The sequence below is a fragment of the Bombina bombina genome, chromosome 3 (genome assembly GCF_027579735.1).
Source record: "Bombina bombina isolate aBomBom1 chromosome 3, aBomBom1.pri, whole genome shotgun sequence".
NCBI lineage: Eukaryota > Metazoa > Chordata > Amphibia > Anura > Bombinatoridae > Bombina > Bombina bombina.
In genome coordinates this window covers 388,771,114-388,781,891 of record NC_069501.1, presented here as the reverse complement: position 1 = coordinate 388,781,891, position 10,778 = coordinate 388,771,114, and positions in this window count along the sequence as shown.

Sequence of the window (10,778 nt, the reverse complement as noted above, 5' to 3'; positions counted from 1 at the left end):
GAAATGTGGACAGAATTAAGTATAGAAATGCATAGAATATGGAAGGGTAAACAAAGTATGTCAATTGCACTAGCGTGCAAACAGAATACAAAGGAAACAGTAGTAGAATTTGTTAAGCGTTTTTATAAATGCTGGAAGGAAGAGGCTGGAATGTAATCAGGAGATGCAATGGGCTCTCTGAAGGTCCAGACTTGCAATAGTAATATGCAACCTCAGCTTTCTTTGTTGGTGAAACAACTTGTCTCTGATTGGCCGGAGTTGACTCCAGCAGAATTCTTGAAAAGAATTCATGAAAAAGAAGGGGCAGGTTGTTTTGACATCAGGAAATTAGAGGGAAAAAACGCTACTTTTTATCAAAAGCAGAGTTTACAACATTGTGATCCATTCCAGGCCAGGGAAAGGGATAATACAGGGAGTAATAGAATGTATGTGAGAGGTAGAGGGAGAGCTAGAGGGAATTATACTTCAAACAGAACACATTGTTTTAACTGTGGGGAACAGGGACATTGGAAAAATGAATGCCCAAAACCCCCTAATAATTCTGGCCCCCCTTACAATCCCCGACAGTATAACAGACAGCCTTACATAGCCCCTGCACCCATGGAGGCACCCAAACACAACATACAATGGCCATAGGGGTGCCTAGAAGGTAGCACTCCAATTTTTCCAGTGGTGTCAACAAGTTATCATGAGCAACCGTACTTAGTCCTAGAAGTAGAGGGAGAACCCCTACCATTTCTAGTAGACACAGGAGCTACATGCTCTGCCTTATGCTCAGATATGTATGATGGCATTACTGAAAAATCTGAACCTTCTCTAGGGATTAATGGAGTGCTGACTCAGACTCGCATCACACCGCCACTTGAAGTTAGGGTACCCTGTACTGGCCAACAACTTTTGCACCCATTTCGTATTATAACTGGGTGTCCCCTTAACCTTTTGGGTCGTGATCTTATGGGTCCCCTTGGTTTGAAAGTAGCTGTCACTAGACAGGGTGGGTTAGACGTGAGTCTAGGGTCCACTAACCAGTGTTTTTTTAATGACATATTGACAGATGTCCCATCCTCTGTATGGGCATCTTCAAAACTAGACGTTGGTTTAGTTCAGTGTACCCCATATAAAGCCAGATTAAAACCTAATACTACTCCAGTGTTTATTAAACAATATCCATTGTGTAGAGAATAGAAAGAAGGGATAAGACCCATGATAGAGGAATTCCTTAAACAAGGAATCCTCCGTCCAGTAGTTTCTCCCTATAATACCCCCATAAATCCGATCCCAAAGAAAGACAATGAATATAGGTTAGTACAAGACCTAAGGGCAATTAATGAAATAGTAATCCCAATTGCCCCAATAGTCCCAGATGTTACAACCGTAATCACAGCCATTCCACATGATGCCTGTATATTTACAGTCATTGATTTAGCTAACGCATTTTTTTTCAGTCCGATTGGACCCTGAGACACAGCTACTTATGGCTTTTTATTATGATGGGCGTCAGCTTACCTGGACACGCCCCCCTCAAGGCTATGTGGCCTCACCTGCGGTCTACTCGCTGGTGCTCCAACGTACCTTGCGGTCATGGACTCCCAGCCACGGTTCCGTCCTCCTTCAGTACGTCGATGACCTACTGTTGTGTAGTCCTAACCAGGAGGCTAATACAGTAGATACAATAAGTCTGTTAAAACACCTTGTTGCTGAAGGTCATAAAATAGCAAAACATAAGCTACAAGTAGGAGTGACAAAAGTGGATTACCTTGGTTTTGTGCTTTCCCAAGGCCACCGGTCCATTAGTCCCAAACAAATCCAAGCGATTCAACAGATCCCAAAGCCAGTTACTAGAAAGGACATGCTCACCTTTCTAGGTATGATTAATTATTGCAGACAATGGATTCCTGAGTGCTCCCATCATGATTCCATTCTAAGGCAAGCCACAAAAGGGGATAGCCCTGAACATATACAATGGACCACAGACATGACTAAATCCTACATAGCTCTGAAGACTAGCATTATTAGTGCCCCTGCTTTAGGACTACCTGATTATTGTAAACCATTTCACTTGTATGCGAGGGACAATTGTAAAACCATGGCTGCTGTCTGTGCCCAAGAGCATGGTGGAGGCAATATGCGTCCCGTAGCTTTCTTTTCCAAAGTAGTTCCAATACCGGTACAAGGGATGACGGCGTGTCTCCGAGCATTGGCGGCTTGCGCCATGGCTGTAGAGATGGTTGAAACAATCACATTAGGCCATCCAATAGTACTACACACTAGTCACCAAGTTTTACATCTTGTAAAAAATGTCACTACCCAACACATGACTTCTCAAAGACTTTCTGGTTATGAATGTATATTACTGAATAATACAAATCTGACTATTAAATATAGTAGTGTATCCTCAGGGCCAACTCAAATACTTAGTGCCTTACTTACAGGATCACCAGACTTTCCAACAGATCATGATTGTATAGAGGTAATACACCACATTACCACACCAAGACCTGACTTGATGGATAAACCTTTTGACCATGCTTATAATGTGTTTGTTGATGGTTCTTGTTCCCGACCTAGTGATGGTATTTATAAGACAGGCTATGCCGTTGTGCAACTACCAGACATTGTTCTAGATGCAGGCCCCATTCCTTATCCTTCTGCACAAGCTGCAGAATTAATAGCACTCACAAAAGCATGTAAATTGTTTGAAAATAAATCTGTTAACATTTACACTGACTCTCGCTATGCTTTTGGGGTTGTGCACGATTTTGGTATGATATGGAAACAACGTGGTTTTGTTTCAGCAGATGGCAAGACCATCTCTCATACAGACCTGATTAATGAACTTTTAGAGGCCATACAACTCCCAAAGGACATAGCGATCATACATTGCCGTGCACATACATACAAGTCTGACCCTATTTCCTTGGGTAATGCACTTGCAGATAAAATTGCTAAAGAGGCTGCTTATGTTTCTCATACACCCGGATCCACCATCCGTATGTATGCTGTTTTAGCCCCACCTTCATGTCCTACAGACCATATGCTTCTTGAACTCCAGGGACATGCCACTCCTAGTGACATATCTTTCTGGACTACTAATGGGTTAGCTTTAGATGAGAATGTTTTGTTTTCTAAAGAGGGGAAGGTGGGCATACCGGAAAGCAGTGCACCACTCTTTATAGCACAAGCCCATGGTGTTGGACACCTAGGTATAAAACCAACAACTAACTTGTTGAAGCAATCTTTCTACATTAGAGGTATAGGTGATCATTGCAAGGCATATATCAATAGATGTGTATATTGCTTACAGACCAATGCAACCATCCCCAATAAAGCCCAGCATGACCACTTACCCCCACCAACAGCCCCATTCACACATCTACAAATTGATTTTACACATATTCCAAAAACTGGCACTAAACAATTATATCTGCTTGTAATAGTTGACCAATTTTCTAAGTGGCCAGAAGCTTTTGTTACCCAGAGGGAAGATGCAAAAACAGTCGCTAAAATTTTAGCCACTGAAATAATTCCCAGATTTGGTTGTCCGCTTCAGATTAATTCTGATAACGGTCCAGCGTTCATTAGTAAAATCACACATGAGTTAGTAGAATGGTTACAGATTAATTGGAACTTTCACATTCCCTACCATCCTCAAAGCTCAGGGATTGTAGAAAGAATGAATCGCAATATCAAGGAAAAACTTTTAAAGGCAACAGCAGGTACATGGGTTAAATGGCAAAACTATTTACCTGTGATTTTAGCAGAAATCAGAATGACCCCAAATAGGACAACCAGGTTGTCTCCATTTGAGGTCCTAATGGGTAGACCATTCCCGACTCCATGGGTAAAAGGCCCACTTATCATTAAAAATGGTGATTTAGATTGTATTAAGGAACAATATGTAAAACAATTGATTGATAAATTGAATGGCATCTATGGTGATGTGTCTTCCCGTTTACCTCTTCCCTCACAGGAACCAACCCATCCTTTCAAGCCTGGAGATCTGGTCTGCATTCGCCAGCTGAATAAAGCAAAGAAAGGAGGTTTCTCGTTCAGCAAGCCAGTCACTGTGATCGCTGTAACCAGGACTGCCATACTGACTGACGACAAGGACATCTGGATACACGCTTCACAAGTGAAACTCTGTCCAAAGAGAGGAGAAGCGGGTGACAAGCTATCGGTCACCCCTCACAAAGGAGAAGTGGGTGATAAGGTATCGATCACTCCTCACAAAGACCAGGATGACGATCTCAATCATGGATCCAAGACATTCCTGCAAGATCTTCCTTTTCCTAATGGGGATATTGATATTTGTGTTTATCCCAATAGTATTAATAACGGCATGTTATTACTCACCTGAAGATGCTGGACACTTTACACCTATTTGTTTACTATTATTAACATTGTTTAACTGTTACATGTCTTGTACTTTACGAAAGAAAATATCAGGTATGATACAAGATGCAGAAAAAGTTCAACTGCAAAATTTAATTAGAGGTAGACCCAGATAGTTTATATTGTAGGAACATTACAGATTATGTGATCACAATGTGATCAAAGAGGGGAATGATGGGTATATATGTGTGTATGTATGTATATGTATATGTATATATATATATATGTGTATATGTGTGTATATATATATATATATATATATATATTATATATATTATGTTATATGGGTAATTTGAATCTCACATATTAAGCATATTGAGGGTAACTTTAAATCTAGTATCAAATGTTTATAAAGCAGCATTCCACAAGTTTCTTTTTGTATAAGTTGTAACATATGGTTCTAATATAAGTTCCTCTCTACAAATGGATATGGGCATATTCTGTTATGTGCTATAACAACATTCTTATTTCCTGTGGGCCCCTTATGCAGATGTGAAGTTAACTACGTTTTTTATATATTTCCTGTGACCTCATGTATGACGTATACATTCCTGTAAATTCTTTGTGTGTTCTTCAAATAAATGGGACTTTTGTGAAAACACTCAGTTTCATGTGTGTGTGATTTCAGTGGTCACCCCAGGGCCCTGAAGAAAACGTGTGCCGCACCCTTATCAGCCAGAGCAGAGCTAAGGAACAAAAGAAGTAACCCTACATAAATTACATTGGCCGGTTTCAGAAATGTTCCAAATAGGACATGGGTGCATGATGACAGATGTGAAAATTTCAAGTTGGAAAACTGGAATGCGCCCCCTAAAATTAAGGCCTTTTATCCCCCTGAGAACCAGAAAAACCTATTCATGGGTGGTATCACTATACTCATGAGATGTTATTGAACAGATATTGAGGTGTTTTTTGGCAGTAACACATAACAGGAATTGTGAATCCATGCCTAAAATACAATGTGTATGAAAAATAACACTAAAAAATGACTACCCAAAAGTTTGACAAAGACAGGTGGTTGAATTAGTTCATGGGAAGTGTTAAAATACCAGCATTGAAATACCCTAGGGTGTCTACTTTTAAAAAATATATGGTTTGTTTGGGATAAATTACATTGGCCGGCTTCAGAATTGACCCAAATAGGACATAGGTGCATGATGACAGATGTGAAAATTTCAAGTTGGAAAACTGGAATGCGCCCCCTAAAAATAAGGCCTTTTAGCCCCCTGAGTACCAGACAAACCTATTCATGGGTGGTATCACTCTACTCAGGAGATGTTGTTGAACACATATTGAGGTGTTTTGTTGGCAGCAACACATAACAGGAATTGAAAATCCATGCCTAATTTACAATGTGTATGAAAAATAACACAAAAAAAAGACTACCCAAATGTTTGACAAAGACTGGTGGTTGAATTAGTGCATGGAAAGTGTTAAAATACCACCATTTGAAATACACTAGGGTGTCTACGTTTCAAAAATACATGGTTTTTTGGGGGTAAATTACATTGGCCGGCTTCAGAAATGTTCCAAACAGGACATGGGTGCATGATGACAGATGCGAACATTTCAAGTTGGAAAACTGGAATGCGTCCCCTAAAAATAAGGCCTTTTAGCCCCCAGAGAACCCAAGACATCTATACATGGGTGGCATCACTGTACTCAGGAGATGTTGTTGAACACATATTGAGGTGTTTTTTTGCAGTAACACATAACAGGAATTGAGAATCTATGCCTAAAGTACAATGTGTATGAAAAATAACACAAAAAAATGACTACACAAAAGTTTGACAAAGACTGGTGGTTGAATTAGTGCAAGGAAAGTGTTAAAATACCAGCATTGGAAATACCCTAGGGTGTCTACTTTTCAAACATATATGGTTTGTTGGGGGTAAATTACATTGGCCAGCTTCAGAAATGTTCCAAATAGAACATGGGTGCATGATGACAGATGTGAAAATGTCAAGTTGGAAAACTGGGATGCGCCCAGTAAAAATAAGGCCTTTTAGCCCCCTGAGAACCAGACAAACATATTCATGGGTGGCATCACTGTACTCAGGAGATGTTGTTGAACACATATTTAGGTTTTTTTTCGGCAGTAACACATAACAGGAATTTAGAATCCATGCCTAAAATACAATGTGTATGAAAAATAACTACCCAAAAGTTTGACAAAGACTGGTGGTTGAACTAGTGCATGGAAAGTGTTAAAATACCAGCATTTGAAATACCCTAGGGTGTCCACTTTTAAATATATGGTTTGTTGGGGTAAATTATATTGACCGGCTTCAGAAATGTTCCAAATAGAACATGGGTGCATGATAGATGAAAATTCCAAGTTGGAAAACTGGAATGCGCCCCCTAAAAATAAGGCCTTTAGCCCCCAGAGAACCCAACACACCCATACATGGGTGGTATCACTGTACTCAGGAGATGTGGCTGAACACATATTGGGTTGTTATTTGGCAGTAACCCTTATCGTTCTCAGTACATTTATTCTTAAATTGCTATTTTGTCAAAAACTCACCTTAATTTTTTTTTTCTGTTAAAACTTTGGCATTGATTGGTGGTAAAATGGTTGCATGAAGAGAGTCAAAATACCCCAGGTTTAATACATTAGGTTGTTTTCTTTTTAAAAATATATACATGTGAAGGGTTATTCAGTGATTCCTGACAGATATCAGTGTTCCAATGTAACTATCGCTAGTTTTGAAAAAAAATGGTTTGGAAATAGCAACGTGCTACTTGTACTTATTGCCCTATAACTTGCATTAAAAGCAGGGGGCATATAAACATATGGTATTTCTAAACTCAAGACAAAAATTTTAAACTATTTAGCATGGGTGTTTTTGGTGGTTGTAGATGTGTAATAGATTTTGGGGGTCAAAGTAATAAAAAGTTAGTTTTTTTCCATTTTTTCATCATATTTTATTAAAAAAAATTATAGTAAATTATAAGATATGATGAAAATAATGGTATCTTTAGAAAGTTCATTTAATGGTGAGAAAAATGGTATATAATATGTGTGGGTAAAGTAAATGAGTTAGAGGAAAATTACAGCTAAACACAAACACTGCAGAAATTTAAAAATAACCTTTGTCATTAAAGGGACATTAAACTCAAAAATTTTCTTTCATGATTAAGCCAGAAAATACAATTTTAAACAAAATTCCAATTTACTTCTATTATCTAATTTGCTTCATTCTTTAGACATCTTTTGTTAAAGAAATAGCAATGCACATGGGTGAGCCAATCACATGAGGCATCTATGTGCAGCCACCAATCAGAAGTTACTTAGCCTATCTAGATATGCTTTTCAGGAAATAATATCAAGAGAATGAAGCAAATTAGATAATAGAAGTAAATTAGAAAGCTGTTTAAAATGGTATTCTCCATCTGAATCATGAAAGAAATCATTTGTGTTTAATGTCCCTTTAAGGGTAAGAAAATTGAAAAATGGTCCGGTCATTAAGGGGTTAAGTTTGTAATTTCCTTGCCTTTTAACACTTGATAGAAAATTTAAACTCTAGGCATACAAGAGACAGGAAACCCCAAAATTTTCTTTCATGGTTTGGATAGAACATATGATTTTAAACAACTTTCCAATGTATTTCTATTATCAAATTTGCTTCATTATATTGTTATCCTTTACTGAAGAAAAAGCATTGCACTACTGGCAGCTAGCTAAAAAAAACATCTAGTTAAACCAATCACAGGAGATAAATGTGTGCAGTAGGGATGGGCGAATGTGTAAATTTCCGAATTTGAATGTTAGAACGAATGTTCTTACCGAAATTCGAATTACAAATCCGAATGTTGATACGAACAATCATTCTTAAAAATTTGATAATCGAATGCTATTTATATTTTTCGAATGTCACTTTCGAATTCGAATGTTTATAATTAGAGCTAATGTCCACATTCGATAATTCTAATTTAACCCCTTAACAACGCATGTCGTACAGGGTACGTCTTACACAAGCTGGTCTTTAAAGACCAGCGACGTACCCTGTACGTCGTTAAGGGTTTCAAGCAGCTGGAATCGTTCCTGATCGCTTCCAGCTGCTTTCAAGGTATTGCAGTGAGGCCTCGATATTGAGGCATCACTGCAATACCTTTTTAGGCACACAGATGCAGAGAGAGTCACTCTGTGGCCTTCTCTGCATCGACCAGTGATGGTGCCGATCGTTGGTGGGTGGGAGCCATTGCAGGGAGGTGGGTGGGCGGCCCATCACTGGGGAACTTCCTTCTGGCTGTACTGTATGCCCGGTGCGCGCGGGAGCGTGCGCTGGAGGTGCGTGGCGGGTGCGCGTGCTCGCATACACGCGCACCCGCGATCTAAGGCAATTATGGAGGTTTTTTTTGCTAGGAGAGGGTGGTGGGTGCAGAGGAGGGGTGATCAAGGGGTTATCTTGGAGGTGGAGGGTGTAGGGTCTGGAGGGGGTAGCTACACTACAGAAAATGTTAGGTTTAAAAATAAAAATAAAGTTATTTTGCAAAGTGGGTACTGGCAGACAATTGCCAGTACCCAAAATGGTGACTAATAGTTAGTGGGGGGAGGGTTAGAGAGCTCTTTGGGGGGTCAGGCAGGTTGGGGGCTAAGGGGCGGGGGGATACTACACAGCAGAATTTGATTATTATTTTTTTAAATAATAAAAAAAACAAAATAAAACTTTTATTTTAGTACTGGCAGACTTTCTGCCAGTACTTAAGATGGCAGGGATAATTGTGGGGTGGGGGAGGGAATAGAGCTGTTTGGGAGGGATCAGGGGTGGGATGTGTCAGGTGGAAAGCTGATTTCTACACTAAAGCTAAAATTAACCCTTCAAGCTCCCTACAAGCTACCTAATTAACCCTGTCACTGCTGGGCATAATACAAGTTTGGTGCGCAGCAGCATTTAGCGGCCTTCTAATTACCAAAAAGCAATGCCAAAGCCATATATGTCTGCTATTTCTGAACAAAGGGGATCCCAGAGAAGCATTTACAACCATTTGTGCCATAATTGTACAAGCTGATTGTAAATAATTTCAGTGAGAAACCCAAAGTTAGTGAAAAAGTGAACAATTTTTTTTTATTTGATCGCATTTGGCTGTGAAATGGTGGCATGAAATATATCAAAATTGGCCTAGATCAATACTTTGGGTTGTCTACTACACTACCCTAAAGCTAAAATTAACCCACAAGCTCCCTACAAGCTACCTAATTAACCCCTTCACTGCTGGGCCTAATACAAATGTGGTGCGCAGCGGCATTTAGCGGCCTTCTAATTCCCAAAAAGCAACGCCAAAGCCATATATGTCTGCTATTTCTAAACAAAGGGGATACCAGAGAAGCATTTACAACCATTTGTGCCATAATTACACAAGTTGTTTGTAAATAATTTCAGTGAGAAACCTAATATTTGTGAAAAGGTTTGTGAAAAAGTGAGCAATTTTATTTATTTGATCGCATTTGGCGGTGAAATGGTGGCATGAAATAGACCAAAATGGGCCTAGATCAATACTTTGGGATGTCTACTAAAATAAAATATATACATGTCAAGGGATATTCAGGGATTCCAGACAGATATCAGTGTTCCAATGTAACTATTGCTGATTTTTAAAAAAAATGGTTTGGAAATAGCAAAGTGCTATTTGGACTTATTGCCCTATAACTTACAAAAAAAGCAAAGAACATGTAAATATTGGGTATTTCTAAACTCAGGACAAAATTTAGAAACTATTTAGCATGAGTGTTTTTTGGTGGTTGTAGATGTGCAACAGATTTTGTGGTCAAAGTTAGAAAACGTGTGTTTTTTTCATTTTTTCATCATATTTTATAAAAAAATTTATGGTAAATTATAAGATATGATGAAAATAACGTTGTCTTTAGAAAGTCCATTTAATGGCGAGAACAACGGTATATTATATGTGTGGGTACAGTAAATGAGTAAGAGGAAAATTGCAGCTAAACACAAACACCGCAGAAATGTAAAAATAACCTTGGTCCTTAAGGGAAAGAAATTGAAAATGGCCTTGTCCTTAAGGGGTTAACATTCTATTTAACAAACACTATTCAGAAGTTCAATAGTTCATGTGGTAGGGAATTTAGTAAATTGATACATAATAGATACAATTATATCAATTAGAATGTTTCTATATAGAATTTTGCATAATTTGAATATTACATTTAAAGAAAGAATTAGAAATACTATTACAAACGTACAAATTCAAATTTTTCGAATTTGAATATTGCATAATTTGAATATTACATTTAAAGAAAGAATTAGAAATACTATTACAAACGTATAAATTAGAATTTTTCTAAACAAATATTTTCAAATGTAATCATAAAATTCGAAACCGAACATTTGAAAATTGAATGTTAGAATGTTATGTAAACATTC